Source organism: Lepisma saccharinum, chromosome 9 (assembly GCF_977018435.1).
Source record: "Lepisma saccharinum chromosome 9, izLepSacc3.1, whole genome shotgun sequence".
Taxonomy (NCBI): Eukaryota; Metazoa; Arthropoda; class Insecta; order Zygentoma; family Lepismatidae; genus Lepisma; species Lepisma saccharinum.
The window spans coordinates 37,047,321-37,074,788 of record NC_139237.1 but is presented as its reverse complement, the minus strand read 5'-3'; the positions used below and the strand labels follow the sequence as shown (position 1 = coordinate 37,074,788).

The 27,468-nt window shown below is 39.8% G+C and overlaps 14 non-coding genes across 14 annotated transcripts; 5 read left to right on the top strand and 9 right to left on the bottom strand.

Moving 5' to 3' along the window:
* Positions 1–38: 38 nt before the first annotated feature.
* On the bottom strand, positions 39–110 carry TRNAT-UGU (transfer RNA threonine (anticodon UGU)). Its single transcript has one exon. It is a non-coding gene; the product is annotated as a tRNA-Thr (tRNA).
* Positions 111–2,268: 2,158 nt separating this feature from the next.
* TRNAT-UGU (transfer RNA threonine (anticodon UGU)) lies at positions 2,269–2,340 on the bottom strand. Its single transcript has one exon. It is a non-coding gene; the product is annotated as a tRNA-Thr (tRNA).
* Positions 2,341–3,886: 1,546 nt separating this feature from the next.
* On the top strand, positions 3,887–3,959 carry TRNAK-CUU (transfer RNA lysine (anticodon CUU)). The gene has a single exon. It is a non-coding gene; the product is annotated as a tRNA-Lys (tRNA).
* Positions 3,960–4,332: 373 nt separating this feature from the next.
* Positions 4,333–4,404, bottom strand: TRNAA-UGC (transfer RNA alanine (anticodon UGC)). Its single transcript has one exon. It is a non-coding gene; the product is annotated as a tRNA-Ala (tRNA).
* A 1,545-nt stretch (positions 4,405–5,949) lies between these two features.
* TRNAK-CUU (transfer RNA lysine (anticodon CUU)) lies at positions 5,950–6,022 on the top strand. The gene has a single exon. It is a non-coding gene; the product is annotated as a tRNA-Lys (tRNA).
* Positions 6,023–6,395: 373 nt separating this feature from the next.
* TRNAA-UGC (transfer RNA alanine (anticodon UGC)) lies at positions 6,396–6,467 on the bottom strand. Its single transcript has one exon. It is a non-coding gene; the product is annotated as a tRNA-Ala (tRNA).
* A 1,545-nt stretch (positions 6,468–8,012) lies between these two features.
* On the top strand, positions 8,013–8,085 carry TRNAK-CUU (transfer RNA lysine (anticodon CUU)). Its single transcript has one exon. It is a non-coding gene; the product is annotated as a tRNA-Lys (tRNA).
* A 373-nt stretch (positions 8,086–8,458) lies between these two features.
* TRNAA-UGC (transfer RNA alanine (anticodon UGC)) lies at positions 8,459–8,530 on the bottom strand. The gene has a single exon. It is a non-coding gene; the product is annotated as a tRNA-Ala (tRNA).
* A 1,545-nt stretch (positions 8,531–10,075) lies between these two features.
* Positions 10,076–10,148, top strand: TRNAK-CUU (transfer RNA lysine (anticodon CUU)). Its single transcript has one exon. It is a non-coding gene; the product is annotated as a tRNA-Lys (tRNA).
* Positions 10,149–10,521: 373 nt separating this feature from the next.
* On the bottom strand, positions 10,522–10,593 carry TRNAA-UGC (transfer RNA alanine (anticodon UGC)). Its single transcript has one exon. It is a non-coding gene; the product is annotated as a tRNA-Ala (tRNA).
* Positions 10,594–12,138: 1,545 nt separating this feature from the next.
* On the top strand, positions 12,139–12,211 carry TRNAK-CUU (transfer RNA lysine (anticodon CUU)). The gene has a single exon. It is a non-coding gene; the product is annotated as a tRNA-Lys (tRNA).
* Positions 12,212–12,584: 373 nt separating this feature from the next.
* TRNAA-UGC (transfer RNA alanine (anticodon UGC)) lies at positions 12,585–12,656 on the bottom strand. The gene has a single exon. It is a non-coding gene; the product is annotated as a tRNA-Ala (tRNA).
* Positions 12,657–14,860: 2,204 nt separating this feature from the next.
* Positions 14,861–14,932, bottom strand: TRNAA-UGC (transfer RNA alanine (anticodon UGC)). Its single transcript has one exon. It is a non-coding gene; the product is annotated as a tRNA-Ala (tRNA).
* Positions 14,933–19,320: 4,388 nt separating this feature from the next.
* On the bottom strand, positions 19,321–19,392 carry TRNAA-UGC (transfer RNA alanine (anticodon UGC)). Its single transcript has one exon. It is a non-coding gene; the product is annotated as a tRNA-Ala (tRNA).
* Between the last annotated feature and the right edge of the window lie 8,076 nt (positions 19,393–27,468).

The following is a 27,468-nucleotide window of genomic DNA, read 5'->3' as shown; positions in this document are numbered from 1 at the left end:
GCAGCAACGACACTGCTAATAGGTCAAATGAAGAGAAATGGAGATGCCGGGGATCGAACCCGGGGCCTTTCACATACAAAGCGAACGCTCTACCACTGAGCTACATCCCCGATTACTATCAAACTACACCTACAATATCACACTAAGCTTTTCATTTCCCGACAATACAAGTCACGAAAGCAGATTAACATTTCGTTGTCAAAGAAACCTTTATGCAACATTTCGTTGTCAAACAACTCCTTCTGCACCAATAACACAACTGATTTCAGACCGTGGATTTTCATTCGACACCAGCTGCTGTCTTGTACGTGAATGCTTCCATATTCACGCGTTATCTTTGAAAGTATAACCGTTACATCAACGGCATTTCACGTTTCTATTTTTTACAAAACCACCTTCCCCATTTCTTCCTACGTATGCCAACGTAGTGCACTTTTTGGTAGAGAGAAAATTGCTTACTTAAGCCATAAGGCTTGTTCTCCGGGACTCTCTCACTTCGAATCGGTGCGAATATTAGACGTCATTCCAAGTGTGACTTCAATCAGTCCATTCTTCAAACACATTCGCTCCCACAGATCACCCGGATCGTAAGGATGAGACAACAAAACAGTATGTTTTGAACTCTTCGGAAGTAAAAATCTCTCGGGCGCATACTAATGAGCACTGAGCTTCTCGTTGGAAATTCAGCCAAACAACATGATCAAATTAAACACAACAGAACAAAATATTATAATGAAGTGTCATTTTAAGCAATTTCTTTTGGTGATGATCAATCGCGGTTAATACGTACCTACTGGAATCGCTTTACCCGACTCTTTAATTTCCTGCCCTTCTTTCCTATACTTGAAATGGGTAATAATTTCACCACACTCTTGACCTGATAGATCCGGTTGTCGAAGTAAAGTTGACAGGTTGTGATCTTCAAATCATACAATGATGTAAGAAACTCATGTGACTACCTTCAGGCTGCTATTGGGAAACTCTATTCCCATTGAAGAGAAAATGCTACTCGTGAAACGATACATTCTATATGTGATTCTTTGAAAGGTTCTCTTTGTTTCGAATTGTACTCAGTAAGTATGGCGGGGCGTCAAGTTCTCTGTGATTGCCTATTCATCCATTTCTTCCAACCACACACTTCGCCGCGATTTAACAATTGTGGCAGGAAGAGCACGCTTCAAATCAAAATTACCATCATCTTCTTGCTTGTGGAGATGAATCCCCAATGACGAACTTGATATGCTAGAATTTGTGATTTCCAAACAAGGGTATGTATTGCTTAGAGCCATTTCCTCCAAAACCGTCTTCACCTATGTTCCCCTGAAAGATGTTAATCTTGAGTAGTGTGTGTTAAATAAAGCAATGCTCCTGTTACTGACGCTTGCTTTCATAACATCTTTTTATTTCAGTTCACGCAGGCCATGTAGAAGAAATAAGGCAGAATGACGTAAGCAGGCACACCCAGATTACAGAGGCAAAAAAAAGTGCCTCTTTACCGAACTGTGTCCTTCCATCTTCTTGTAATTGCCCACTCCACGACATGCTGTTGGAAGATATACTGGACGGATTCGATTGTGTGAAGAATGGTATACGCTTTCAGATTTTGTTACAAATGGAATGCAATGATATTCGTGACACTTCGAAAGTCGCAACGGAGCCCGGCTAGCTCAGTACAGGGGTCCCGGGTTCGATTCCCGGCTCGGCCATGGATGTTTGTGATTGTCTGTCCTGAAAAGTCTTGAAATTGAAATATGAATGAAATGATATGAGTGAATGAAGTGTGATGGGGGAAGCTTCCGCATAGGGGCTTTCCTTTAAGAAAAAAAAAAAAAAAAAGTCGGTAGAGCATGAGACTCTTAATCTCAGGGTCGTGGGTTCGAGCCCCACGCTGGGCGTTACTTTTCAGCTTCAACACTTCCCATGTACGACAATTTCGTGTAAATACGTGCACAAAAATACACATATTCAAAATAACAACCGCACTTAACAATATTCTATTCCAAAGCCGTTCGACTTTTTAAAATTCCACGGGACGGGACGATATTAACACTCATTGTTATCAAGTTTGCATGTCTAGGAAAGCCTTAGATATTTGAATCTACGACGAACTTTGTAACATTCAACATTTCAACGACTATGATGCAGCGTTGGTAACAATTTCTCAATGACCTCTTTCCAGCACAGTGGAAGAGTTTGTTCGGAATCACCTTGGGACGTGAACGAGCTTCTCGCAGCAACGACACTGCTAATAGGTCAAATGAAGAGAAATGGAGATGCCGGGGATCGAACCCGGGGCCTTTCACATACAAAGCGAACGCTCTACCACTGAGCTACATCCCCGATTACTATCAAACTACACCTACAATTTCACACTAAGCTTTTCATTTCCCGACAATACAAGTCACGAAAGCAGATTAACATTTCGTTGTCAAAGAAACCTTTATGCAACATTTCGTTGTCAAACAACTCCTTCTGCACCAATAACACAACTGATTTCAGACCGTGGATTTTCATTCGACACCAGCTGCTGTCTTGTACGTGAATGCTTCCATATTCACGCGTTATCTTTGAAAGTATAACCGTTACATCAACGGCATTTCACGTTTCTATTTTTTACAAAACCACCTTCCCCATTTCTTCCTGCGTATGCCAACGTAGTGCACTTTTTGGTAGAGAGAAAATTGCTTACTTAAGCCATAAGGCTTGTTCTCCGGGACTCTCTCATTTCGAATCGGTGCGAATATTAGACGTCATTCCAAGTGTGACTTCAATCAGTCCATTCTTCAAACACATTCGCTCCCACAGATCACCCGGATCGTAAGGATGAGACAACAAAACAGTATGTTTTGAACTCTTCGGAAGTAAAAATCTCTCGGGCGCATACTAATGAGCACTGAGCTTCTCGTTGGAAATTCAGCCAAACAACATGATCAAATTAAACACAACAGAACAAAATATTATAATGAAGTGTCATTTTAAGCAATTTCTTTTGGTGATGATCAATCGCGGTTAATACGTACCTACTGGAATCGCTTTACCCGACTCTTTAATTTCCTGCCCTTCTTTCCTATACTTGAAATGGGTAATAATTTCACCACACTCTTGACCTGATAGATCCGGTTGTCGAAATAAAGTTGACAGGTTGTGATCTTCAAATCATACAATGATGTAAGAAACTCATGTGACTACCTTCAGGCTGCTATTGGGAAACTCTATTCCCATTGAAGAGAAAATGCTACTCGTGAAACGAAACATTCTATATGTGATTCTTTGAAAGGTTCTCTTTGTTTCGAATTGTACTCAGTAAGTATGGCGGGGCGTCAGGTTCTCTGTGATTGCCTATTCAACCATTTCTTCCAACCACACACTTCGCCGCGATTTAACAATTGTGGCAGGAAAAGCACGCTTCAAATCAAAATTTACCATCATCTTCTTGCTTGTGAAGATGAATCCCCAATGACGAACTTGATATGCTAGAATTTGTGATTTCCAAACAAGGGTATGTATTGCTTAGAGCCATTTCCTCCAAAACCGTCTTCACCTATGTTCCCCTGAAAGATGTTAATCTTGAGTAGTGTGTGTCAAATAAAGCAATGCTCCTGTTACTGACGCTTGCTTTGTTAACATCTTTTTATTTCAGTTCACGCAGGCCATGTAGAAGAAATAAGGCAGAATGACGTAAGCAGGCACACCCAGATTACAGAGGCAAAAAAAGTGCCTCTTTACCGAACTGTGTCCTTCCATCTTCTTGTAATTGCCCACTCCACGACATGCTGTTGGAAGATATACTGGACGGATTCGATTGTGTGAAGAATGGTATACGCTTTCAGATTTTGTTACAAATGGAATGCAATGATATTCGTGACACTTCGAAAGTCGCAACGGAGCCCGGCTAGCTCAGTCGGTAGAGCATGAGACTCTTAATCTCAGGGTCGTGGGTTCGAGCCCCACGCTGGGCGTTACTTTTCAGCTTCAACACTTCCCATGTACGACAATTTCGTGTAAATACGTGCACAAAAATACACATATTCAAAATAACAACCGCACTTAACAATATTCTATTCCAAAGCCGTTCGACTTTTTAAAATTCCACGGGACGGGACGATATTAACACTCATTGTTATCAAGTTTGCATGTCTAGGAAAGCCTTAGATATTTGAATCTACGACGAACTTTGTAACATTCAACATTTCAACGACTATGATGCAGCGTTGGTAACAATTTCTCAATGACCTCTTTCCAGTACAGTGGAAGAGTTTGTTCGGAATCACCTTGGGACGTGAACGAGCTTCTCGCAGCAACGACACTGCTAATAGGTAAAATGAAGAAAAATGGAGATGCCGGGGATCGAACCCGGGGCCTTTCACATGCAAAGCGAACGTTCTACCACTGAGCTACATCCCCGATTACTATCAAACTACACCTACAATATCACACTAAGCTTTTCATTTCCCGACAATACAAGTCACGAAAGCAGATTAACATTTCGTTGTCAAAGAAACCTTTATGCAACATTTCGTTGTCAAACAACTCCTTCTGCACCAATAACACAACTGATTTCAGACCGTGGATTTTCATTCGACACCAGCTGCTGTCTTGTACGTGAATGCTTCCATATTCACGCGTTATCTTTGAAAGTATAACCGTTACATCAACGGCATTTCACGTTTCTATTTTTTACAAAACCACCTTCCCCATTTCTTCCTACGTATGCCAACGTAGTGCACTTTTTGGTAGAGAGAAAATTGCTTACTTAAGCCATAAGGCTTGTTCTCCGGGACTCTCTCACTTCCAATCGGTGCGAATATTAGACGTCATTCCAAGTGTGACTTCAATCAGTCCATTCTTCAAACACATTCGCTCCCACAGATCACCCGGATCGTAAGGATGAGACAACAAAACAGTATGTTTTGAACTCTTCGGAAGTAAAAATCTCTCGGGCGCATACTAATGAGCACTGAGCTTCTCGTTGGAAATTCAGCCAAACAACATGATCAAATTAAACACAACAGAACAAAATATTATAATGAAGTGTCATTTTAAGCAATTTCTTTTGGTGATGATCAATCGCGGTTAATACGTACCTACTGGAATCGCTTTACCCGACTCTTTAATTTCCTGCCCTTCTTTCCTATACTTGAAATGGGTAATAATTTCACCACACCCTTGACCTGATAGATCCGGTTGTCGAAGTAAAGTTGACAGGTTGTGATCTTCAAATCATACAATGATGTAAGAAACTCATGTGACTACCTTCAGGCTGCTATTGGGAAACTCTATTCCCATTGAAGAGAAAATGCTACTCGTGAAACGAAACATTCTATATGTGATTCTTTGAAAGGTTCTCTTTGTTTCGAATTGTACTCAGTAAGTATGGCGGGGCGTCAAGTTCTCTGTGATTGCCTATTCATCCATTTCTTCCAACCATACACTTCGCCGCGATTTAACAATTGTGGCAGGAAAAGCACGCTTCAAATCAAAATTACCATCATCTTCTTGCTTGTGAAGATGAATCCCCAATGACGAACTTGATATGCTAGAATTTGTGATTTCCAAACAAGGGTATGTATTGCTTAGAGCCATTTCCTCCAAAACCGTCTTCACCTATGTTCCCCTGAAAGATGTTAATCTTGAGTAGTGTGTGTCAAATAAAGCAATGCTCCTGTTACTGACGCTTGCTTTGTTAACATCTTTTTATTTCAGTTCACGCAGGCCATGTAGAAGAAATAAGGCAGAATGACGTAAGCAGGCACACCCAGATTACAGAGGCAAAAAAAGTGCCTCTTTACCGAACTGTGTCCTTCCATCTTCTTGTAATTGCCCACTCCACGACATGCTGTTGGAAGATATACTGGACGGATTCGATTGTGTGAAGAATGGTATACGCTTTCAGATTTTGTTACAAATGGAATGCAATGATATTCGTGACACTTCGAAAGTCGCAACGGAGCCCGGCTAGCTCAGTCGGTAGAGCATGAGACTCTTAATCTCAGGGTCGTGGGTTCGAGCCCCACGCTGGGCGTTACTTTTCAGCTTCAACACTTCCCATGTACGACAATTTCGTGTAAATACGTGCACAAAAATACACATATTCAAAATAACAACCGCACTTAACAATATTCTATTCCAAAGCCGTTCGACTTTTTAAAATTCCACGGGACGGGACGATATTAACACTCATTGTTATCAAGTTTGCATGTCTAGGAAAGCCTTAGATATTTGAATCTACGACGAACTTTGTAACATTCAACATTTCAACGACTATGATGCAGCGTTGGTAACAATTTCTCAATGACCTCTTTCCAGTACAGTGGAAGAGTTTGTTCGGAATCACCTTGGGACGTGAACGAGCTTCTCGCAGCAACGACACTGCTAATAGGTCAAATGAAGAAAAATGGAGATGCCGGGGATCGAACCCGGGGCCTTTCACATGCAAAGCGAACGCTCTACCACTGAGCTACATCCCCGATTACTATCAAACTACACCTACAATATCACACTAAGCTTTTCATTTCCCGACAATACAAGTCACGAAAGCAGATTAACATTTCGTTGTCAAAGAAACCTTTATGCAACATTTCGTTGTCAAACAACTCCTTCTGCACCAATAACACAACTGATTTCAGACCGTGGATTTTCATTCGACACCAGCTGCTGTCTTGTACGTGAATGCTTCCATATTCACGCGTTATCTTTGAAAGTATAACCGTTACATCAACGGCATTTCACGTTTCTATTTTTTACAAAACCACCTTCCCCATTTCTTCCTACGTATGCCAACGTAGTGCACTTTTTGGTAGAGAGAAAATTGCTTACTTAAGCCATAAGGCTTGTTCTCCGGGACTCTCTCACTTCGAATCGGTGCGAATATTAGACGTCATTCCAAGTGTGACTTCAATCAGTCCATTCTTCAAACACATTCGCTCCCACAGATCACCCGGATCGTAAGGATGAGACAACAAAACAGTATGTTTTGAACTCTTCGGAAGTAAAAATCTCTCGGGCGCATACTAATGAGCACTGAGCTTCTCGTTGGAAATTCAGCCAAACAACATGATCAAATTAAACACAACAGAACAAAATATTATAATGAAGTGTCATTTTAAGCAATTTCTTTTGGTGATGATCAATCGCGGTTAATACGTACCTACTGGAATCGCTTTACCCGACTCTTTAATTTCCTGCCCTTCTTTCCTATACTTGAAATGGGTAATAATTTCACCACACTCTTGACCTGATAGATCCGGTTGTCGAAGTAAAGTTGACAGGTTGTGATCTTCAAATCATACAATGATGTAAGAAACTCATGTGACTACCTTCAGGCTGCTATTGGGAAACTCTATTCCCATTGAAGAGAAAATGCTACTCGTGAAACGAAACATTCTATATGTGATTCTTTGAAAGGTTCTCTTTGTTTCGAATTGTACTCAGTAAGTATGGCGGGGCGTCAAGTTCTCTGTGATTGCCTATTCATCCATTTCTTCCGACCACACACTTCGCCGCGATTTAACAATTGTGGCAGGAAAAGCACGCTTCAAATCAAAATTACCATCATCTTCTTGCTTGTGAAGATGAATCCCCAATGACGAACTTGATATGCTAGAATTTGTGATTTCCAAACAAAGGTATGTATTGCTTAGAGCCATTTCCTCCAAAACCGTCTTCACCTATGTTCCCCTGAAAGATGTTAATCTTGAGTAGTGTGTGTCAAATAAAGCAATGCTCCTGTTACTGACGCTTGCTTTGTTAACATCTTTTTATTTCAGTTCACGCAGGCCATGTAGAAGAAATAAGGCAGAATGACGTAAGGAGGCACACCCAGATTACAGAGGCAAAAAAAGTGCCTCTTTACCGAACTGTGTCCTTCCATCTTCTTGTAATTGCCCACTCCACGACATGCTGTTGGAAGATATACTGGACGGATTCGATTGTGTGAAGAATGGTATACGCTTTCAGATTTTGTTACAAATGGAATGCAATGATATTCGTGACACTTCGAAAGTCGCAACGGAGCCCGGCTAGCTCAGTCGGTAGAGCATGAGACTCTTAATCTCAGGGTCGTGGGTTCGAGCCCCACGCTGGGCGTTACTTTTCAGCTTCAACACTTCCCATGTACGACAATTTCGTGTAAATACGTGCACAAAAATACACATATTCAAAATAACAACCGCACTTAACAATATTCTATTCCAAAGCCGTTCGACTTTTTAAAATTCCACGGGACGGGACGATATTAACACTCATTGTTATCAAGTTTGCATGTCTAGGAAAGCCTTAGATATTTGAATCTACGACGAACTTTGTAACATTCAACATTTCAACGACTATGATGCAGCGTTGGTAACAATTTCTCAATGACCTCTTTCCAGTACAGTGGAAGAGTTTGTTCGGAATCACCTTGGGACGTGAACGAGCTTCTCGCAGCAACGACACTGCTAATAGGTCAAATGAAGAAAAATGGAGATGCCGGGGATCGAACCCGGGGCCTTTCACATGCAAAGCGAACGCTCTACCACTGAGCTACATCCCCGATTACTATCAAACTACACCTACAATATCACACTAAGCTTTTCATTTCCCGACAATACAAGTCACGAAAGCAGATTAACATTTCGTTGTCAAAGAAACCTTTATGCAACATTTCGTTGTGAAACAACTTCGTCTGCACCAATAACACAACTGATTTCAGACCGTGGATTTTCATTCGACACCAGCTGCTGTCTTGTACGTGAATGCTTCCATATTCACGCGTTATCTTTGAAAGTATAACCGTTACATCAACGGCATTTCACGTTTCTATTTTTTACAAAACCACCTTCCCCATTTCTTCCTACGTATGCCAACGTAGTGCACTTTTTGGTAGAGAGAAAATTGCTTACTTAAGCCATAAGGCTTGTTCTCCGGGACTCTCTCACTTCGAATCGGTGCGAATATTAGACGTCATTCCAAGTGTGACTTCAATCAGTCCATTCTTCAAACACATTCGCTCCCACAGATCACCCGGATCGTAAGGATGAGACAACAAAACAGTATGTTTTGAACTCTTCGGAAGTAAAAATCTCTCGGGCGCATACTAATGAGCACTGAGCTTCTCGTTGGAAATTCAGCCAAACAACATGATCAAATTAAACACAACAGAACAAAATATTATAATGAAGTGTCATTTTAAGCAATTTCTTTTGGTGATGATCAATCGCGGTTAATACGTACCTACTGGAATCGCTTTACCCGACTCTTTAATTTCCTACCCTTCTTTCCTATACTTGAAATGGGTAATAATTTCACCACACTCTTGACCTGATAGATCCGGTTGTCGAAGTAAAGTTGACAGGTTGTGATCTTCAAATCATACAATGATGTAAGAAACTCATGTGACTACCTTCAGGCTGCTATTGGGAAACTCTATTCCCATTGAAGAGAAAATGCTACTCGTGAAACGAAACATTCTATATGTGATTCTTTGAAAGGTTCTCTTTGTTTCGAATTGTACTCAGTAAATATGGCGGGGCGTCAAGTTCTCTGTGATTGCCTATTCATCCATTTCTTCCAACCACACACTTCGCCGCGATTTAACAATTGTGGCAGGAAAAGCACGCTTCAAATCAAAATTACCATCATCTTCTTGCTTGTGAAGATGAATCCCCAATGACGAACTTGATATGCTAGAATTTGTGATTTCCAAACAAAGGTATGTATTGCTTAGAGCCATTTCCTCCAAAACCGTCTTCACCTATGTTCCCCTGAAAGATGTTAATCTTGAGTAGTGTGTGTCAAATAAAGCAATGCTCCTGTTACTGACGCTTGCTTTGTTAACATCTTTTTATTTCAGTTCACGCAGGCCATGTAGAAGAAATAAGGCAGAATGACGTAAGGAGGCACACCCAGATTACAGAGGCAAAAAAAGTGCCTCTTTACCGAACTGTGTCCTTCCATCTTCTTGTAATTGCCCACTCCACGACATGCTGTTGGAAGATATACTGGACGGATTCGATTGTGTGAAGAATGGTATACGCTTTCAGATTTTGTTACAAATGGAATGCAATGATATTCGTGACACTTCGAAAGTCGCAACGGAGCCCGGCTAGCTCAGTCGGTAGAGCATGAGACTCTTAATCTCAGGGTCGTGGGTTCGAGCCCCACGCTGGGCGTTACTTTTCAGCTTCAACACTTCCCATGTACGACAATTTCGTGTAAATACGTGCACAAAAATACACATATTCAAAATAACAACCGCACTTAACAATATTCTATTCCAAAGCCGTTCGACTTTTTAAAATTCCACGGGACGGGACGATATTAACACTCATTGTTATCAAGTTTGCATGTCTAGGAAAGCCTTAGATATTTGAATCTACGACGAACTTTGTAACATTCAACATTTCAACGACTATGATGCAGCGTTGGTAACAATTTCTCAATGACCTCTTTCCAGTACAGTGGAAGAGTTTGTTCGGAATCACCTTGGGACGTGAACGAGCTTCTCGCAGCAACGACACTGCTAATAGGTCAAATGAAGAAAAATGGAGATGCCGGGGATCGAACCCGGGGCCTTTCACATGCAAAGCGAACGCTCTACCACTGAGCTACATCCCCGATTACTATCAAACTACACCTACAATATCACACTAAGCTTTTCATTTCCCGACAATACAAGTCACGAAAGCAGATTAACATTTCGTTGTCAAAGAAACCTTTATGCAACATTTCGTTGTGAAACAACTTCGTCTGCACCAATAACACAACTGATTTCAGACCGTGGATTTTCATTCGACACCAGCTGCTGTCTTGTACGTGAATGCTTCCATATTCACGCGTTATCTTTGAAAGTATAACCGTTACATCAACGGCATTTCACGTTTCTATTTTTTACAAAACCACCTTCCCCATTTCTTCCTACGTATGCCAACGTAGTGCACTTTTTGGTAGAGAGAAAATTGCTTACTTAAGCCATAAGGCTTGTTCTCCGGGACTCTCTCACTTCGAATCGGTGCGAATATTAGACGTCATTCCAAGTGTGACTTCAATCAGTCCATTCTTCAAACACATTCGCTCCCACAGATCACCCGGATCGTAAGGATGAGACAACAAAACAGTATGTTTTGAACTCTTCGGAAGTAAAAATCTCTCGGGCGCATACTAATGAGCACTGAGCTTCTCGTTGGAAATTCAGCCAAACAACATGATCAAATTAAACACAACAGAACAAAATATTATAATGAAGTGTCATTTTAAGCAATTTCTTTTGGTGATGATCAATCGCGGTTAATACGTACCTACTGGAATCGCTTTACCCGACTCTTTAATTTCCTGCCCTTCTTTCCTATACTTGAAATGGGTAATAATTTCACCACACTCTTGACCTGATAGATCCGGTTGTCGAAGTAAAGTTGACAGGTTGTGATCTTCAAATCATACAATGATGTAAGAAACTCATGTGACTACCTTCAGGCTGCTATTGGGAAACTCTATTCCCATTGAAGAGAAAATGCTACTCGTGAAACGAAACATTCTATATGTGATTCTTTGAAAGGTTCTCTTTGTTTCGAATTGTACTCAGTAAGTATGGCGGGGCGTCAAGTTCTCTGTGATTGCCTATTCATCCATTTCTTCCAACCACACACTTCGCCGCGATTTAACAATTGTGGCAGGAAAAGCACGCTTCAAATCAAAATTACCATCATCTTCTTGCTTGTGAAGATGAATCCCCAATGACGAACTTGATATGCTAGAATTTGTGATTTCCAAACAAAGGTATGTATTGCTTAGAGCCATTTCCTCCAAAACCGTCTTCACCTATGTTCCCCTGAAAGATGTTAATCTTGAGTAGTGTGTGTCAAATAAAGCAATGCTCCTGTTACTGACGCTTGCTTTGTTAACATCTTTTTATTTCAGTTCACGCAGGCCATGTAGAAGAAATAAGGCAGAATGACGTAAGGAGGCACACCCAGATTACAGAGGCAAAAAAAGTGCCTCTTTACCGAACTGTGTCCTTCCATCTTCTTGTAATTGCCCACTCCACGACATGCTGTTGGAAGATATACTGGACGGATTCGATTGTGTGAAGAATGGTATACGCTTTCAGATTTTGTTACAAATGGAATGCAATGATATTCGTGACACTTCGAAAGTCGCAACGGAGCCCGGCTAGCTCAGTCGGTAGAGCATGAGACTCTTAATCTCAGGGTCGTGGGTTCGAGCCCCACGCTGGGCGTTACTTTTCAGCTTCAACACTTCCCATGTACGACAATTTCGTGTAAATACGTGCACAAAAATACACATATTCAAAATAACAACCGGACTTAACAATATTCTATTCCAAAGCCGTTCGACTTTTTAAAATTCCACGGGACGGGACGATATTAACACTCATTGTTATCAAGTTTGCATGTCTAGGAAAGCCTTAGATATTTGAATCTACGACGAACTTTGTAACATTCAACATTTCAACGACTATGATGCAGCGTTGGTAACAATTTCTCAATGACCTCTTTCCAGTACAGTGGAAGAGTTTGTTCGGAATCACCTTGGGACGTGAACGAGCTTCTCGCAGCAACGACACTGCTAATAGGTCAAATGAAGAAAAATGGAGATGCCGGGGATCGAACCCGGGGCCTTTCACATGCAAAGCGAACGCTCTACCACTGAGCTACATCCCCGATTACTATCAAACTACACCTACAATATCACACTAAGCTTTTCATTTCCCGACAATACAAGTCACGAAAGCAGATTAACATTTCGTTGTCAAAGAAACCTTTATGCAACATTTCGTTGTCAAACAACTTCGTCTGCACCAATAACACAACTGATTTCAGACCGTGGATTTTCATTCGACACCAGCTGCTGTCTTGTACGTGAATGCTTCCATATTCACGCGTTATCTTTGAAAGTATAACCGTTACATCAACGGCATTTCACGTTTCTATTTTTTACAAAACCACCTTCCCCATTTCTTCCTACGTATGCCAACGTAGTGCACTTTTTGGTAGAGAGAAAATTGCTTACTTAAGCCATAAGGCTTGTTCTCCGGGACTCTCTCACTTCGAATCGGTGCGAATATTAGACGTCATTCCAAGTGTGACTTCAATCAGTCCATTCTTCAAACACATTCGCTCCCACAGATCACCCGGATCGTAAGGATGAGACAACAAAACAGTATGTTTTGAACTCTTCGGAAGTAAAAATCTCTCGGGCGCATACTAATGAGCACTGAGCTTCTCGTTGGAAATTCAGCCAAACAACATGATCAAATTAAACACAACAGAACAAAATATTATAATGAAGTGTCATTTTAAGCAATTTCTTTTGGTGATGATCAATCGCGGTTAATACGTACCTACTGGAATCGCTTTACCCGACTCTTTAATTTCCTGCCCTTCTTTCCTATACTTGAAATGGGTAATAATTTCACCACACCCTTGACCTGATAGATCCGGTTGTCGAAGTAAAGTTGACAGGTTGTGATCTTCAAATCATACAATGATGTAAGAAACTCATGTGACTACCTTCAGGCTGCTATTGGGAAACTCTATTCCCATTGAAGAGAAAATGCTACTCGTGAAACGAAACATTCTATATGTGATTCTTTGAAAGGTTCTCTTTGTTTCGAATTGTACTCAGTAAGTATGGCGGGGCGTCAAGTTCTCTGTGATTGCCTATTCATCCATTTCTTCCAACCACACACTTCGCCGCGATTTAACAATTGTGGCAGGAAAAGCACGCTTCAAATCAAAATTACCATCATCTTCTTGCTTGTGAAGATGAATCCCCAATGACGAACTTGATATGCTAGAATTTGTGATTTCCAAACAAGGGTATGTATTGCTTAGAGCCATTTCCTCCAAAACCGTCTTCACCTATGTTCCCCTGAAAGATGTTAATCTTGAGTAGTGTGTGTCAAATAAAGCAATGCTCCTGTTACTGACGCTTGCTTTGTTAACATCTTTTTATTTCAGTTCACGCAGGCCATGTAGAAGAAATAAGGCAGAATGACGTAAGCAGGCACACCCAGATTACAGAGGCAAAAAAAGTGCCTCTTTACCGAACTGTGTCCTTCCATCTTCTTGTAATTGCCCACTCCACGACATGCTGTTGGAAGATATACTGGACGGATTCGATTGTGTGAAGAATGGTATACGCTTTCAGATTTTGTTACAAATGGAATGCAATGATATTCGTGACACTTCGAAAGTCGAAACGGAGCCCGGCTAGCTCAGTGGGCGGCCCCTGTGGCGGAGTGGTTAGCACATCGCGCTACGACGCCAGGGGTCCCGGGTTCGATTCCCGGCTCGGCCATGGATGTTTATGATTGTCTGTCCTGAAAAGTCTTGAAATTGAAATATGAATGAAATGATAGGAGTGAATGAAGTGTGATGGGGGAAGCTTCCGCATAGGGGCTTTCCTTTAAAAAAAAAAAAAAAAAAAAAAAGTCGGTAGAGAATGAGACTCTTAATCTCAGGGTCGTGGGTTCGAGCCCCACGCTGGGCGTTACTTTTCAGCTTCAACACTTCCCATGTACGACAATTTCGTGTAAATACGTGCACAAAAATACACATATTCAAAATAACAACCGCACTTAACAATATTCTATTCCAAAGCCGTTCGACTTTTTAAAATTCCACGGGACGGGACGATATTAACACTCATTGTTATCAAGTTTGCATGTCTAGGAAAGCCTTAGATATTTGAATCTACGACGAACTTTGTAACATTCAACATTTCAACGACTATGATGCAGCGTTGGTAACAATTTCTCAATGACCTCTTTCCAGTACAGTGGAAGAGTTTGTTCGGAATCACCTTGGGACGTGAACGAGCTTCTCGCAGCAACGACACTGCTAATAGGTCAAATGAAGAAAAATGGAGATGCCGGGGATCGAACCCGGGGCCTTTCACATGCAAAGCGAACGCTCTACCACTGAGCTACATCCCCGATTACTATCAAACTACACCTACAATATCACACTAAGCTTTTCATTTCCCGACAATACAAGTCACGAAAGCAGATTAACATTTCGTTGTCAAACAACTCCTTCTGCACCAATAACACAACTGATTTCAGACCGTGGATTTTCATTCGACACCAGCTGCTGTCTTGTACGTGAATGCTTCCATATTCACGCGTTATCTTTGAAAGTATAACCGTTACATCAACGGCATTTCACGTTTCTATTTTTTACAAAACCACCTTCCCCATTTCTTCCTACGTATGCCAACGTAGTGCACTTTTTGGTAGAGAGAAAATTGCTTACTTAAGACATAAGGCTTGTTCTACGGGACTCTCTCACTTCCAATCGGTGCGAATATTAGACGTCATTCCAAGTGTGACTTCAATCAGTCCATTCTTCAAACACATTCGCTCCCACAGATCACCCGGATCGTAAGGATGAGACAACAAAACAGTATGTTTTGAACTCTTCGGAAGTAAAAATCTCTCGGGCGCATACTAATGAGCACTGAGCTTCTCGTTGGAAATTCAGCCAAACAACATGATCAAATTAAACACAACAGAACAAAATATTATAATGAAGTGTCATTTTAAGCAATTTCTTTTGGTGATGATCAATCGCGGTTAATACGTACCTACTGGAATCGCTTTACCCGACTCTTTAATTTCCTGCCCTTCTTTCCTATACTTGAAATGGGTAATAATTTCACCACACTCTTGACCTGATAGATCCGGTTGTCGAAGTAAAGTTGACAGGTTGTGATCTTCAAATCATACAATGATGTAAGAAACTCATGTGACTACCTTCAGGCTGCTATTGGGAAACTCTATTCCCATTGAAGAGAAAATTCTTCTCGTGAAACGAAACATTCTATATGTGATTCTTTGAAAGGTTCTCTTAGTTTCGAATTGTACTCAGTAAGTATGGCGGGGCGTCAAGTTCTCTGTGATTGCCTATTCATCCATTTCTTCCAACCATACACTTCGCCGCGATTTAAAAATTGTGGCAGGAAAAGCACGCTTCAAATCAAAATTACCATCATCTTCTTGCTTGTGAAGATGAATCCCCAATGACGAACTTGATATGCTAGAATTTGTGATTTCCAAACAAGGGTATGTATTGCTTAGAGCCATTTCCTCCAAAACCGTCTTCACCTATGTTCCCCTGAAAGATGTTAATCTTGAGTAGTGTGTGTCAAATAAAGCAATGCTCCTGTTACTGACGCTTGCTTTCATAACATCTTTTTATTTCAGTTCACGCAGGCCATGTAGAAGAAATAAGGCAGAATGACGTAAGCAGGCACACCCAGATTACAGAGGCAAAAAAAAGTGCCTCTTTACCGAACTGTGTCCTTCCATCTTCTTGTAATTGCCCACTCCACGACATGCTGTTGGAAGATATACTGGACGGATTCGATTGTGTGAAGAATGGTATACGCTTTCAGATTTTGTTACAAATGGAATGCAATGATATTCGTGACACTTCGAAAGTCGCAACGGAGCCCGGCTAGCTCAGTACAGGGGTCCCGGGTTCGATTCCCGGCTCGGCCATGGATGTTTGTGATTGTCTGTCCTGAAAAGTCTTGAAATTGAAATATGAATGAAATGATATGAGTGAATGAAGTGTGATGGGGGAAGCTTCCGCATAGGGGCTTTCCTTTAAGAAAAAAAAAAAAAAAGTCGGTAGAGCATGAGACTCTTAATCTCAGGGTCGTGGGTTCGAGCCCCACGCTGGGCGTTACTTTTCAGCTTCAACACTTCCCATGTACGACATTTTCGTGTAAATACGTGCACAAAAATACACATATTCAAAATAACAACCGCACTTAACAATATTCTATTCCAAAGCCGTTCGACTTTTTAAAATTCCACGGGACGGGACGATATTAACACTCATTGTTATCAAGTTTGCATGTCTAGGAAAGCCTTAGATATTTGAATCTACGACGAACTTTGTAACATTCAACATTTCAACGACTATGATGCAGCGTTGGTAACAATTTCTCAATGACCTCTTTCCAGTACAGTGGAAGAGTTTGTTCGGAATCACCTTGGGACGTGAACGAGCTTCTCGCAGCAACGACACTGCTAATAGGTAAAATGAAGAAAAATGGAGATGCCGGGGATCGAACCCGGGGCCTTTCACATGCAAAGCGAACGCTACATCCCCGATTACTATCAAACTACACCTACAATATCACACTAAGCTTTTCATTTCCCGACAATACAAGTCACGAAACCAGATTAACATTTCGTTGTCAAAGAAACCTTTATGCAACATTTCGTTGTCAAACAACTCCTTCTGCACCAATAACACAACTGATTTCAGACCGTGGATTTTCATTCGACACCAGCTGCTGTCTTGTACGTGAATGCTTCCATATTCACGCGTTATCTTTGAAAGTATAACCGTTACATCAACGGCATTTCACGTTTCTATTTTTTACAAAACCACCTTCCCCATTTCTTCCTTAGTATGCCAACGTAGTGCACTTTTTGGTAGAGAGAAAATTGCTTACTTAAGCGATAAGGCTTGTTCTCCGGGACTCTCTCACTTCGAATCGGTGCGAATATTAGACGTCATTCCAAGTGTGACTTCAATCAGTCCATTCTTCAAACACATTCGCTCCCACAGATCACCCGGATCGTAAGGATGAGACAACAAAACAGTATGTTTTGAACTCTTCGGAAGTAAAAATCTCTCGGGCGCATACTAATGAGCACTGAGCTTCTCGTTGGAAATTCAGCCAAACAACATGATCAAATTAAACACAACAGAACAAAATATTATAATGAAGTGTCATTTTAAGCAATTTCTTTTGGTGATGATCAATCGCGGTTAATACGTACCTACTGGAATCGCTTTACCGGACTCTTTAATTTCCTGCCCTTCTTTACCTATACTTGAAATGGGTAATAATTTCACCACACTCTTGACCTGATAGATCCGGTTGTCGAAGTAAAGTTGACAGGTTGTGATCTTCAAATCATACAATGATGTAAGAAACTCATGTGACTACCTTCAGGCTGCTATTGGGAAACTCTATTCCCATTGAAGAGAAAATGCTACTCGTGAAACGAAACATTCTATATGTGATTCTTTGAAAGGTTCTCTTTGTTTCGAATTGTACTCAGTAAGTATGGCGGGGCGTCAAGTTCTCTGTGATTGCCTATTCATCCATTTCTTCCAACCACACACTTCGCCGCGATTTAACAATTGTGGCAGGAAAAGCACGCTTCAAATCAAAATTACCATCATCTTCTTGCTTGTGAAGATGAATCCCCAATGACGAACTTGATATGCTAGAATTTGTGATTTCCAAACAAGGGTATGTATTGCTTAGAGCCATTTCCTCCAAAACCGTCTTCACCTATGTTCCCCTGAAAGATGTTAATCTTGAGTAGTGTGTGTCAAATAAAGCAATGCTCCTGTTACTGACGCTTGCTTTGTTAACATCTTTTTATTTCAGTTCACGCAGGCCATGTAGAAGAAATAAGGCAGAATGACGTAAGCAGGCACACCCAGATTACAGAGGCAAAAAAAGTGCCTCTTTACCGAACTGTGTCCTTCCATCTTCTTGTAATTGCCCACTCCACGACATGCTGTTGGAAGATATACTGGCACGATTCGATTGTGTGAAGAATGGTATACGCTTTCAGATTTTGTTACAAATGGAATGCAATGATATTCGTGACACTTCGAAAGTCGCAACGGAGCCCGGCTAGCTCAGTGGGCGGCCCCTGTGGCGGAGTGGTTAGCACATCGCGGTACGACGCCAGGGGTCCCGGGTTCGATTCCCGGCTCGGCCATGGATGTTTGTGATTGTCTGTCCTGAAAAGTCTTGAAATTGAAATATGAATGAAATGATATGAGTGAATGAAGTGTGATGGGGGAAGCTTCCGCATAGGGGCTTTCCTTTAAAAAAAAAAAAAAAAAAAAAGTCGGTAGAGCATGAGACTCTTAATCTCAGGGTCGTGGGTTCGAGCCCCACGCTGGGCGTTACTTTTCAGCTTCAACACTTCCCATGTACGACAATTTCGTGTAAATACGTGCACAAAAATACACATATTCAAAATAACAACCGCACTTAACAATATTCTATTCCAAAGCCGTTCGACTTTTTAAAATTCCACGGGACGGGACGATATTAACACTCATTGTTATCAAGTTTGCATGTGTAGGAAAGCCTTAGATATTTGAATCTACGACGAACTTTGTAACATTCAACATTTCAACGACTATGATGCAGCGTTGGTAACAATTTCTCAATGACCTCTTTCCAGTACAGTGGAAGAGTTTGTTCGGAATCACCTTGGGACGTGAACGAGCTTCTCGCAGCAATGACACTGCTAATAGGTCAAATGAAGAAAAATGGAGATGCCGGGGATCGAACCCGGGGCCTTTCACATGCAAAGCGAACGCTCTACCACTGAGCTACATCCCCGATTACTATCAAACTACACCTACAATATCACACTAAGCTTTTCATTTCCCGACAATACAAGTCACGAAAGCAGATTAACATTTCGTTGTCAAAGAAACCTTTATGCAACATTTCGTTGTCAAACAACTTCGTCTGCACCAATAACACAACTGATTTCAGACCGTGGATTTTCATTCGACACCAGCTGCTGTCTTGTACGTGAATGCTTCCATATTCACGCGTTATCTTTGAAAGTATAACCGTTACATCAACGGCATTTCACGTTTCTATTTTTTACAAAACCACCTTCCCCATTTCTTCCTACGTATGCCAACGTAGTGCACTTTTTGGTAGAGAGAAAATTGCTTACTTAAGCCATAAGGCTTGTTCTCCGGGACTCTCTCACTTCGAATCGGTGCGAATATTAGACGTCATTCCAAGTGTGACTTCAATCAGTCCATTCTTCAAACACATTCGCTCCCACAGATCACCCGGATCGTAAGGATGAGACAACAAAACAGTATGTTTTGAACTCTTCGGAAGTAAAAATCTCTCGGGCGCATACTAATGAGCACTGAGCTTCTCGTTGGAAATTCAGCCAAACAACATGATCAAATTAAACACAACAGAACAAAATATTATAATGAAGTGTCATTTTAAGCAATTTCTTTTGGTGATGATCAATCGCGGTTAATACGTACCTACTGGAATCGCTTTACCCGACTCTTTAATTTCCTGCCCTTCTTTCCTATACTTGAAATGGGTAATAATTTCACCACACCCTGTGACCGATTACTTTGGGTCACGTAAAATAACGCACACGTAGGACGAAAGGGTGATTACGAGGAACAGGAATAGTGCGTAGGAAGAGTGTTGGATTACAGTGAGCGGGTTTTGCATAGTGGCGCAATAGAAGCTGTCGCTAGGCGGTTAAGAGCTTGAATGCTATTGGCATAACATTGCATAGTGTGATTATGCAAAGACCAATCACAGACTTAGAGTTGCAATGGGGTGAGTGGTGCGAAATGAACGAGAACAGTGCGGTTGGGAACAGAAAAGGAGTAACATTAACTTTCTCGGGCGGAAAGATTTCCTCGGTTAGGAGTAGTGCCGTCGGACTTCGCGTTGCGAGTTTCCCGCGATTGTTAAAACTTGATACGAGCGTCGCTAAAATATTTTTTTTAATCCCTCATCACATTCTCTGGCACAAGAACAACATTTGAAGAAAAGTTGATATCACGGTTTTGTAAAATGTAGTGACTATTGGATTTTAAGGTGTATTTTTTCCAATACAAGGTAAAATTAGATATCAGTGGTTTATTTCTTGTTTCACAAATTAGCTAACTTAAGACTTACGAGTGACTGGTCGGTCTGGTACCATAAACCCAGAGCTCGCAAGCCGAAGCAGGGTACTATATTCAAAGCAGAAGTAAAAAAGAAAACAAGTAAGTAACAAAAAAAAAAAAAAAAGAAAACGGTTGAAATTGGTGCCTTTTGAACCCGGGATAGTTAGTTTTAATCTCACTAAATTTCTAAATTCTAAATTATCCCAAATTTACTTCTAAATTTTCTAAAATCATCGGGGAAGAGCCTTACATTTCCTAGTGAGTTGGATAAACTGCGTTGTGTTTGAGAGGAGGCAAATAGTTTATATCTGTGTTGACCTTGTTGTGCTCAATCACAGCTGGAAGAAACGTGACGTTGTGCATCGACCAGCTAGGAGAGCGATATGTTTTTGTCCTGCGTGTTGTGGTGCTGTGTTTAAATTAAAAAGAAATGGCTAGAAGAAAGTCTGTTGCCCCTAAATTAAGAGACGACGCCCCTGAAGTTAACTGGGACATTACTTTAGAGTGTTGTGGCAAGATGCTGAGCGAAGATGGAAGCATAGAATGTAGCGAGTGTAAACTTTGGAAGCACAAATCATGTGAAAGTATGACTGATGTTGAGTTCGAGTCTTTTGTGAAAGAGAAGGAAAAAGTGTTTAGATGTGCAAAGTGCAGTGGTTCAGAGAAAAATGAATCCGTGGGGGAGGATGTAGTGTCGGAAGATCAGAAAAGGGATGATATGACTAATGCAAATGTGATGGAAATGCTCCGACGGTTGTTAGTGAACTCCGAGAAAATGGATGCGAAATTTGAAAAACAAAACGAGAAGTTAGAATGTATGGTGAAACAAAGTGAAGAAGATAAGAGTGAAATGATCGAGCGTTTTCAAGTGTTAGAAAGTAAAATAGTTAGTGTGGAAAGTGTTAGGGAAGAGTTGCGGTTGCATCGTGAATGGTGTAACGAGGCGCATGAAGAGATGAAGAAAGAAATTGGAATTGCAGTGGGAAAGTCAGAAGGAAAATTAGAGATACAAGTGGAAGAATTGAGTAATGTTAAGAATAAGTGTAAAATAAATCGAGGTGACCTTGAATTGAAATGTGATAATCTGAGAAGTGAAAATGAATTGTTGAAAGTGCAACAAAGAGAGATAGAGAAAGAGGTTCAGGTTATTGCAAGAAGAATACTTTTGTTAGAAAGGAATAACGAAGAAAGTGTTGAAGTGTTTGAAAGGAAATTGGAAGAAAGTAAGAGACAAATACATAACAGAATCGATGCTCTTAAGGAGGAAGTGAAGCGTTTTAAAGGGTTAGTTTTTGAGAGAAATGAAGAAATGACGGGTGAAAGTGTAGAGAAAGGTTTGAAATTTGCCGATGAAAGTAGTGAAAGTAGGGGTCGTAGAGATAGACGTAGTGTAGAAAAGTCTAGCGGAAGTGTTGTTAAACTACCAGTACGAAGGGTGATTAAGAAAGAAAGAGTGAGTGATAGTGACGAAGAAAGCGAGTCGTCTCGTAGTGATGAAAGTGATGAAGAAAGTTTGAAGAAAGGTGATAGGAGTAAGATACGTATTTCCACGAGTGCCAGCTCAGAAGACTCCGATTCCTATAATAAAACGTATCGAAGGAAGAAACAAAGAAATAGAAGAAAGGAAAAGAGAAAGCAAGAGAAAGTAAAGGAAAGCCCTATCAAATATAGTGATATAACAAAGTTGAAAAAGTTCTCAGGTGAAATGGACGACTTGCTACCGTCTGAATTCTTGCAAGATCTCGAAGAAAGTTTAACTTTAATGGGAGTGAAGGAATATCAGTATTTACATGTACTTCCTTTTGTGTTAACTAAGACAGCAAAGTTATGGTTCTTAGAAACTAAGTCTAAGTACAGTGATTATGAGCACTTCAAAAAGAAGTTCTTAAGGAAGTTTGAATCTGAAGATGTGAAATCTACAAAATTGACAGAGATATTAACGCAGAAATTTATACCTGGACGCGGAAAAGCAATGGAAGAATTCTACTGGGATAATGTGAGACAGTTGAAATTGCTACAATCTTCACTTTCAGAAGACAAGTGTGTTAGTTTGGTCGCTAATCAGTTACCTTTTAGACTAAGAGAAATGTTGCTGGCAGCAAAATGCAAAACTTTGAATTCGGCCGCAGACGTTATAAGAAGGCATGAAATTTTGTGGGCTGGACAGAAAAACTCAGGACAAAGAATGACAGAAGAAAGAAGAGGGGAAGTGAGAGGAGCCAGGCAGAATGAAGGGAGATATGCTGTGAGGAATGTAGAAGTCAAAAGAAACGCTAGAAATTTTTATGGGCAAAATAGAATAACTCCACTGGGAAATAATGCAAGTGTAACTTCTAACGTTGGAACAGCGCCATTTCCTTACCAAGGGCGATTTCCACAGCAAGCTCGTTTCTCGCCGACACCTCGAAGAAATGAATACTTTGAGAGAAGACAGGAAGATCAAACTAGAAATAGTTTAGCAAATAGGGAAGGAAATGAAATTACCAGAAATGTACCGGTTAATGGCCAAGGTTTTAATAACTCTACCGCAAACCGTACTAGTTCAAAAAACGAGTAATGGAAGAGTCACGTGATTTTTCTCGGATAGTGACTGATAAAATGAGAACCGAAAATAGAACTGATAACGGACAGACGATAGTAAATCGAAAGTGTCTTTACAGTGATGTAGTGAAAAATGGTAAAAATAACCCCGAGAAAGAAATAAATGACATATTAGTTGTGAACGCTGAAGTTCATGAGCCTCCATTGAGGGAGAAGTTAGTAACTAAAATAGGCGAGTTGAAATCATTTTTGGAGGAAGTTAACAAAAAGGAATTGTCTCCTAGTGATTTGTGTAGTGAATGTGTTCCTAATTTTGAGAAAGTCGGGAATAGTCTTCGTATTTTACTAAATAAACTGGAAAATGAAAGTAAAAGAAAAAGTTGTACTTCACCAACTATAGTTGACCTCGAATCAAAGAAATCAGTGGAAGATGAAACGGTGAATAAGTTTAAGAAAGAAGATAATAAAGTGGGTTTTAGTGCTAATCAGTGCAAGAATAGTATACAAAGAACATCAGTGGAGAAAGTTGAGAACAAATGTGTACTTGAAGATTATGAATTGATGGGAGACAGTCAGTTAGTGCGATTTGCGAACGTTGTGTTAAACAGATCAGTGAAATTTAACGGAGAAGGAAGAAGATATGTCGGTTTGTGTGAGAGTGGGTGTAAAGTTGATGACTTGTTACAAAAAATAAGGAAAATAGAACATAGCATGAAGTTCGATAAAGTGTTAGTTTTAATAGGTACAAATGATGTCTTAAAAAGAGGAAAAAAGGAAGATTTTAAGAAATCCTACATAGAGTTAGTAGACTTATTGGAGAATAAGAGTGAAGAGATTGTTTTGTGTACGGTTACTCCTGTGCCTGCAGTGGCGAATGAAAGCAGTTATGATCATTGGAAAAAACTTACATTCTTTAACAGAGTGATTAAAGAGTTGGGTAAAAGAGAAAAAGTTCAAGTGCTCAGCCTAGATAGTTTGTTTTTGAAGGATAACGGAGAAATTAACTTAGATAAATATGAGAAGACGATGGGAAATGGTAATAATTATCGACAAGACTTGGTGCATTGGAATGAACTAGCAATGAGAGAATTTGTAATGCTTTTTGAAAAGAGTTTATTACAAGTGTGTGAAATTGACGTGAGGTGGTATGAAGATTTAGTGGATGAAGATAGTGCATTTAATGAAGAAATTTTGAATAGTTCGGCTAACAGAAGAAAGATTAAACATTCAGTCTGCGTGAAAGCTGAGGTCAATAAACTTCAAGTGACATGCTTAGTAGACACCGGAAGTATGATTTCGATAATGTCCGAGAAGACATGGAAAAAGGTCACATCTGAGGTGACAAGACCTTCATTAACAAAAGTAGATAATTTAATTTTGATTGACTACACAGGAAAAAAGAAATCTAGGGTGCTAGGAAAAACAGTGACTATACTTAACCTGGAAGGAGCTGAATTATTGATGGAGTTTGTAGTGGTTAAAGATCTTAATCTACCAGTGATATTAGGAAGCGATTTTTTGTTTACGATAGAAGGGGTGTTAGACTTTCAAGAAAAGAAGATGTTTTTTAATACAGAAGTTGGAAGAAACGTTATTAAGTTTTTACCCACACAATATGATGAGAAAGGATGTGAGAAATTGGATAAATGACTGTGTTATTTGTGGTAAAACTAAACCAGATAAACACCCTGTTAAAGCCAAATTGGGTATGCATGTCATTAATTCCGTAAGGGAGCAAGTATTTGTAGATTTGCAAGGCCAGTTGCCTACTGGGCCTCGTAGAGAGAAATTTTTGTTAACAGTTTTGGATGGGTTTTCTAGGTATTTAGTTGCTTACGCTATACCAAACGCTACTACAGAAAAAGTTCTGGATAAGCTGGTTAATTGTTACTTTGTTCATTTGGGCATACCGAAAAGATTGATTTGCGATAGAGGGTCTTGTTTTATTAGTAAACAGTTCAAACAGAAAATGAAAGAGTTTGGTGTTGAGATATATTACTGTAGCAGTTATCATCCTAAAACCAATTTAGTAGAACGTGCTCACCAGGAGATTAACCGACTCATGAGAATATATTGTGAAGACATGCATAAAGATTGGCCGTTGTATGTTAGTAAAATTGTTAACTTATTGAATTATTCCATAAATGAAACTTTAGGAGAAGCTCCTGTCTCAGTACATTTAAATGAACAGATTGATGGAAATTTGAAAGCTACATTTGGAATCGAAAATGAAATTAATGTCAACTGGAGTAATAAACTAAAAATGGTGAAAGTTAAAACTTGTGAAAAAAGACAGAAATTTGTAGATAAACATGCGGAAAAAGAAGTAGGTAGAACTGAAATTGTAGAAGGTGATTTAGTATTTTTAAAGACTCATAAACATAGTTCATTAATTGATAAAAAGATTGCTAAATATTTTGACTTGTTTAGAGGGCCTTATTATTGTATGAAACAAACTAGAAACGGAGTTTTTGATCTATTAGATTGTGATACTGAGGAGTTGGTAAGTGACCAACATGTAGAAAACCTTAAGTTATGGAGATGTTCAAGGGAAAAGAAAATTGAGTACTGTAAAAAATTGAATGTTACAATGTAATAGGCTAGGTTTTGAAAACCGAAAAATACTTTTCATTTGGAATTTAGAACGTACTAAGTTTTAGAGCTTTCAATGAGAATTTGAAGAATATTTAGTAATTAGTTAATTAAAAAAGAAAAGTGTAGTGTAGTTTCTTGTATAAATGTCAATATGTTTTAAGGCTAATTTTTTAGGATAAGAATATGAAATGTTTTTTTAAGTGTAATAAAAGGAAGGGTGTTGTCGAGTTATTGTAAAAAAAAAAAAAAAAAAGATAATTTTATATTTAGATAAAAATTGGAATATAGGTTCCTATGTATTTGTTATATTATTGGTGTATTTAGAGAAATGTGTTATAAGAACTTGATATGTTATTATGTATTAATTCTTATTAGGTAAACAATGTACTACTTCAAAGGATAAAGGATGGTGGAAAATAAGGGATTTACCTAACATTGTATAATCATTGTATAATCTCTTGTATTTTTATATTATCTCTTGTACTTTTATATATTGTGCTTTATAAAATAAATGTCAAATTTAAATATAAATTTTGCCAACACAATGTGGTGATAGGGAATGATGATGCGTGTGTAGTGATTATACGAGGAGTGTTCAAAAAGTGAATGACCAACCGAGGAAGTCAAGTGACCAAAGTAAATAGAGCTGATCATTTAGGACCAACCTACAGAAATAAAAATTGCTCATTTGACTCGAAATTTTTATTTTTGCCCAGGGAGGGGCAGATTGTGACCGATTACTTTGGGTCACGTAAAATAACGCACACGTAGGACGAAAGGGTGATTACGAGGAACAGGAATAGTGCGTAGGAAGAGTGTTGGATTACAGTGAGCGGGTTTTGCATAGTGGCGCAATAGAAGCTGTCGCTAGGCGGTTAAGAGCTTGAATGCTATTGGCATAACATTGCATAGTGTGATTATGCAAAGACCAATCACAGACTTAGAGTTGCAATGGGGTGAGTGGTGCGAAATGAACGAGAACAGTGCGGTTGGGAACAGAAAAGGAGTAACATTAACTTTCTCGGGCGGAAAGATTTCCTCGGTTAGGAGTAGTGCCGTCGGACTTCGCGTTGCGAGTTTCCCGCGATTGTTAAAACTTGATACGAGCGTCGCTAAAATATTTTTTTTTAATCCCTCATCACATTCTCTGGCACAAGAACAACATTTGAAGAAAAGTTGATATCACGGTTTTGTAAAATGTAGTGACTATTGGATTTTAAGGTGTATTTTTTCCAATACAAGGTAAAATTAGATATCAGTGGTTTATTTCTTGTTTCACAAATTAGCTAACTTAAGACTTACGAGTGACTGGTCGGTCTGGTACCATAAACCCAGAGCTCGCAAGCCGAAGCAGGGTACTATATTCAAAGCAGAAGTAAAAAAGAAAACAAGTAAGTAACAAAAAAAAAAAAAAAGAAAACGGTTGTAGATCCGGTTGTCGAAGTAAAGTTGACAGGTTGTGATCTTCAAATCATACAATGATGTAAGAAACTCATGTGACTACCTTCAGGCTGCTATTGGGAAACTCTATTCCCATTGAAGAGAAAATGCTACTCGTGAAACGAAACATTCTATAAGTGATTCTTTGAAAGGTTCTCTTTGTTTCGAATTGTAC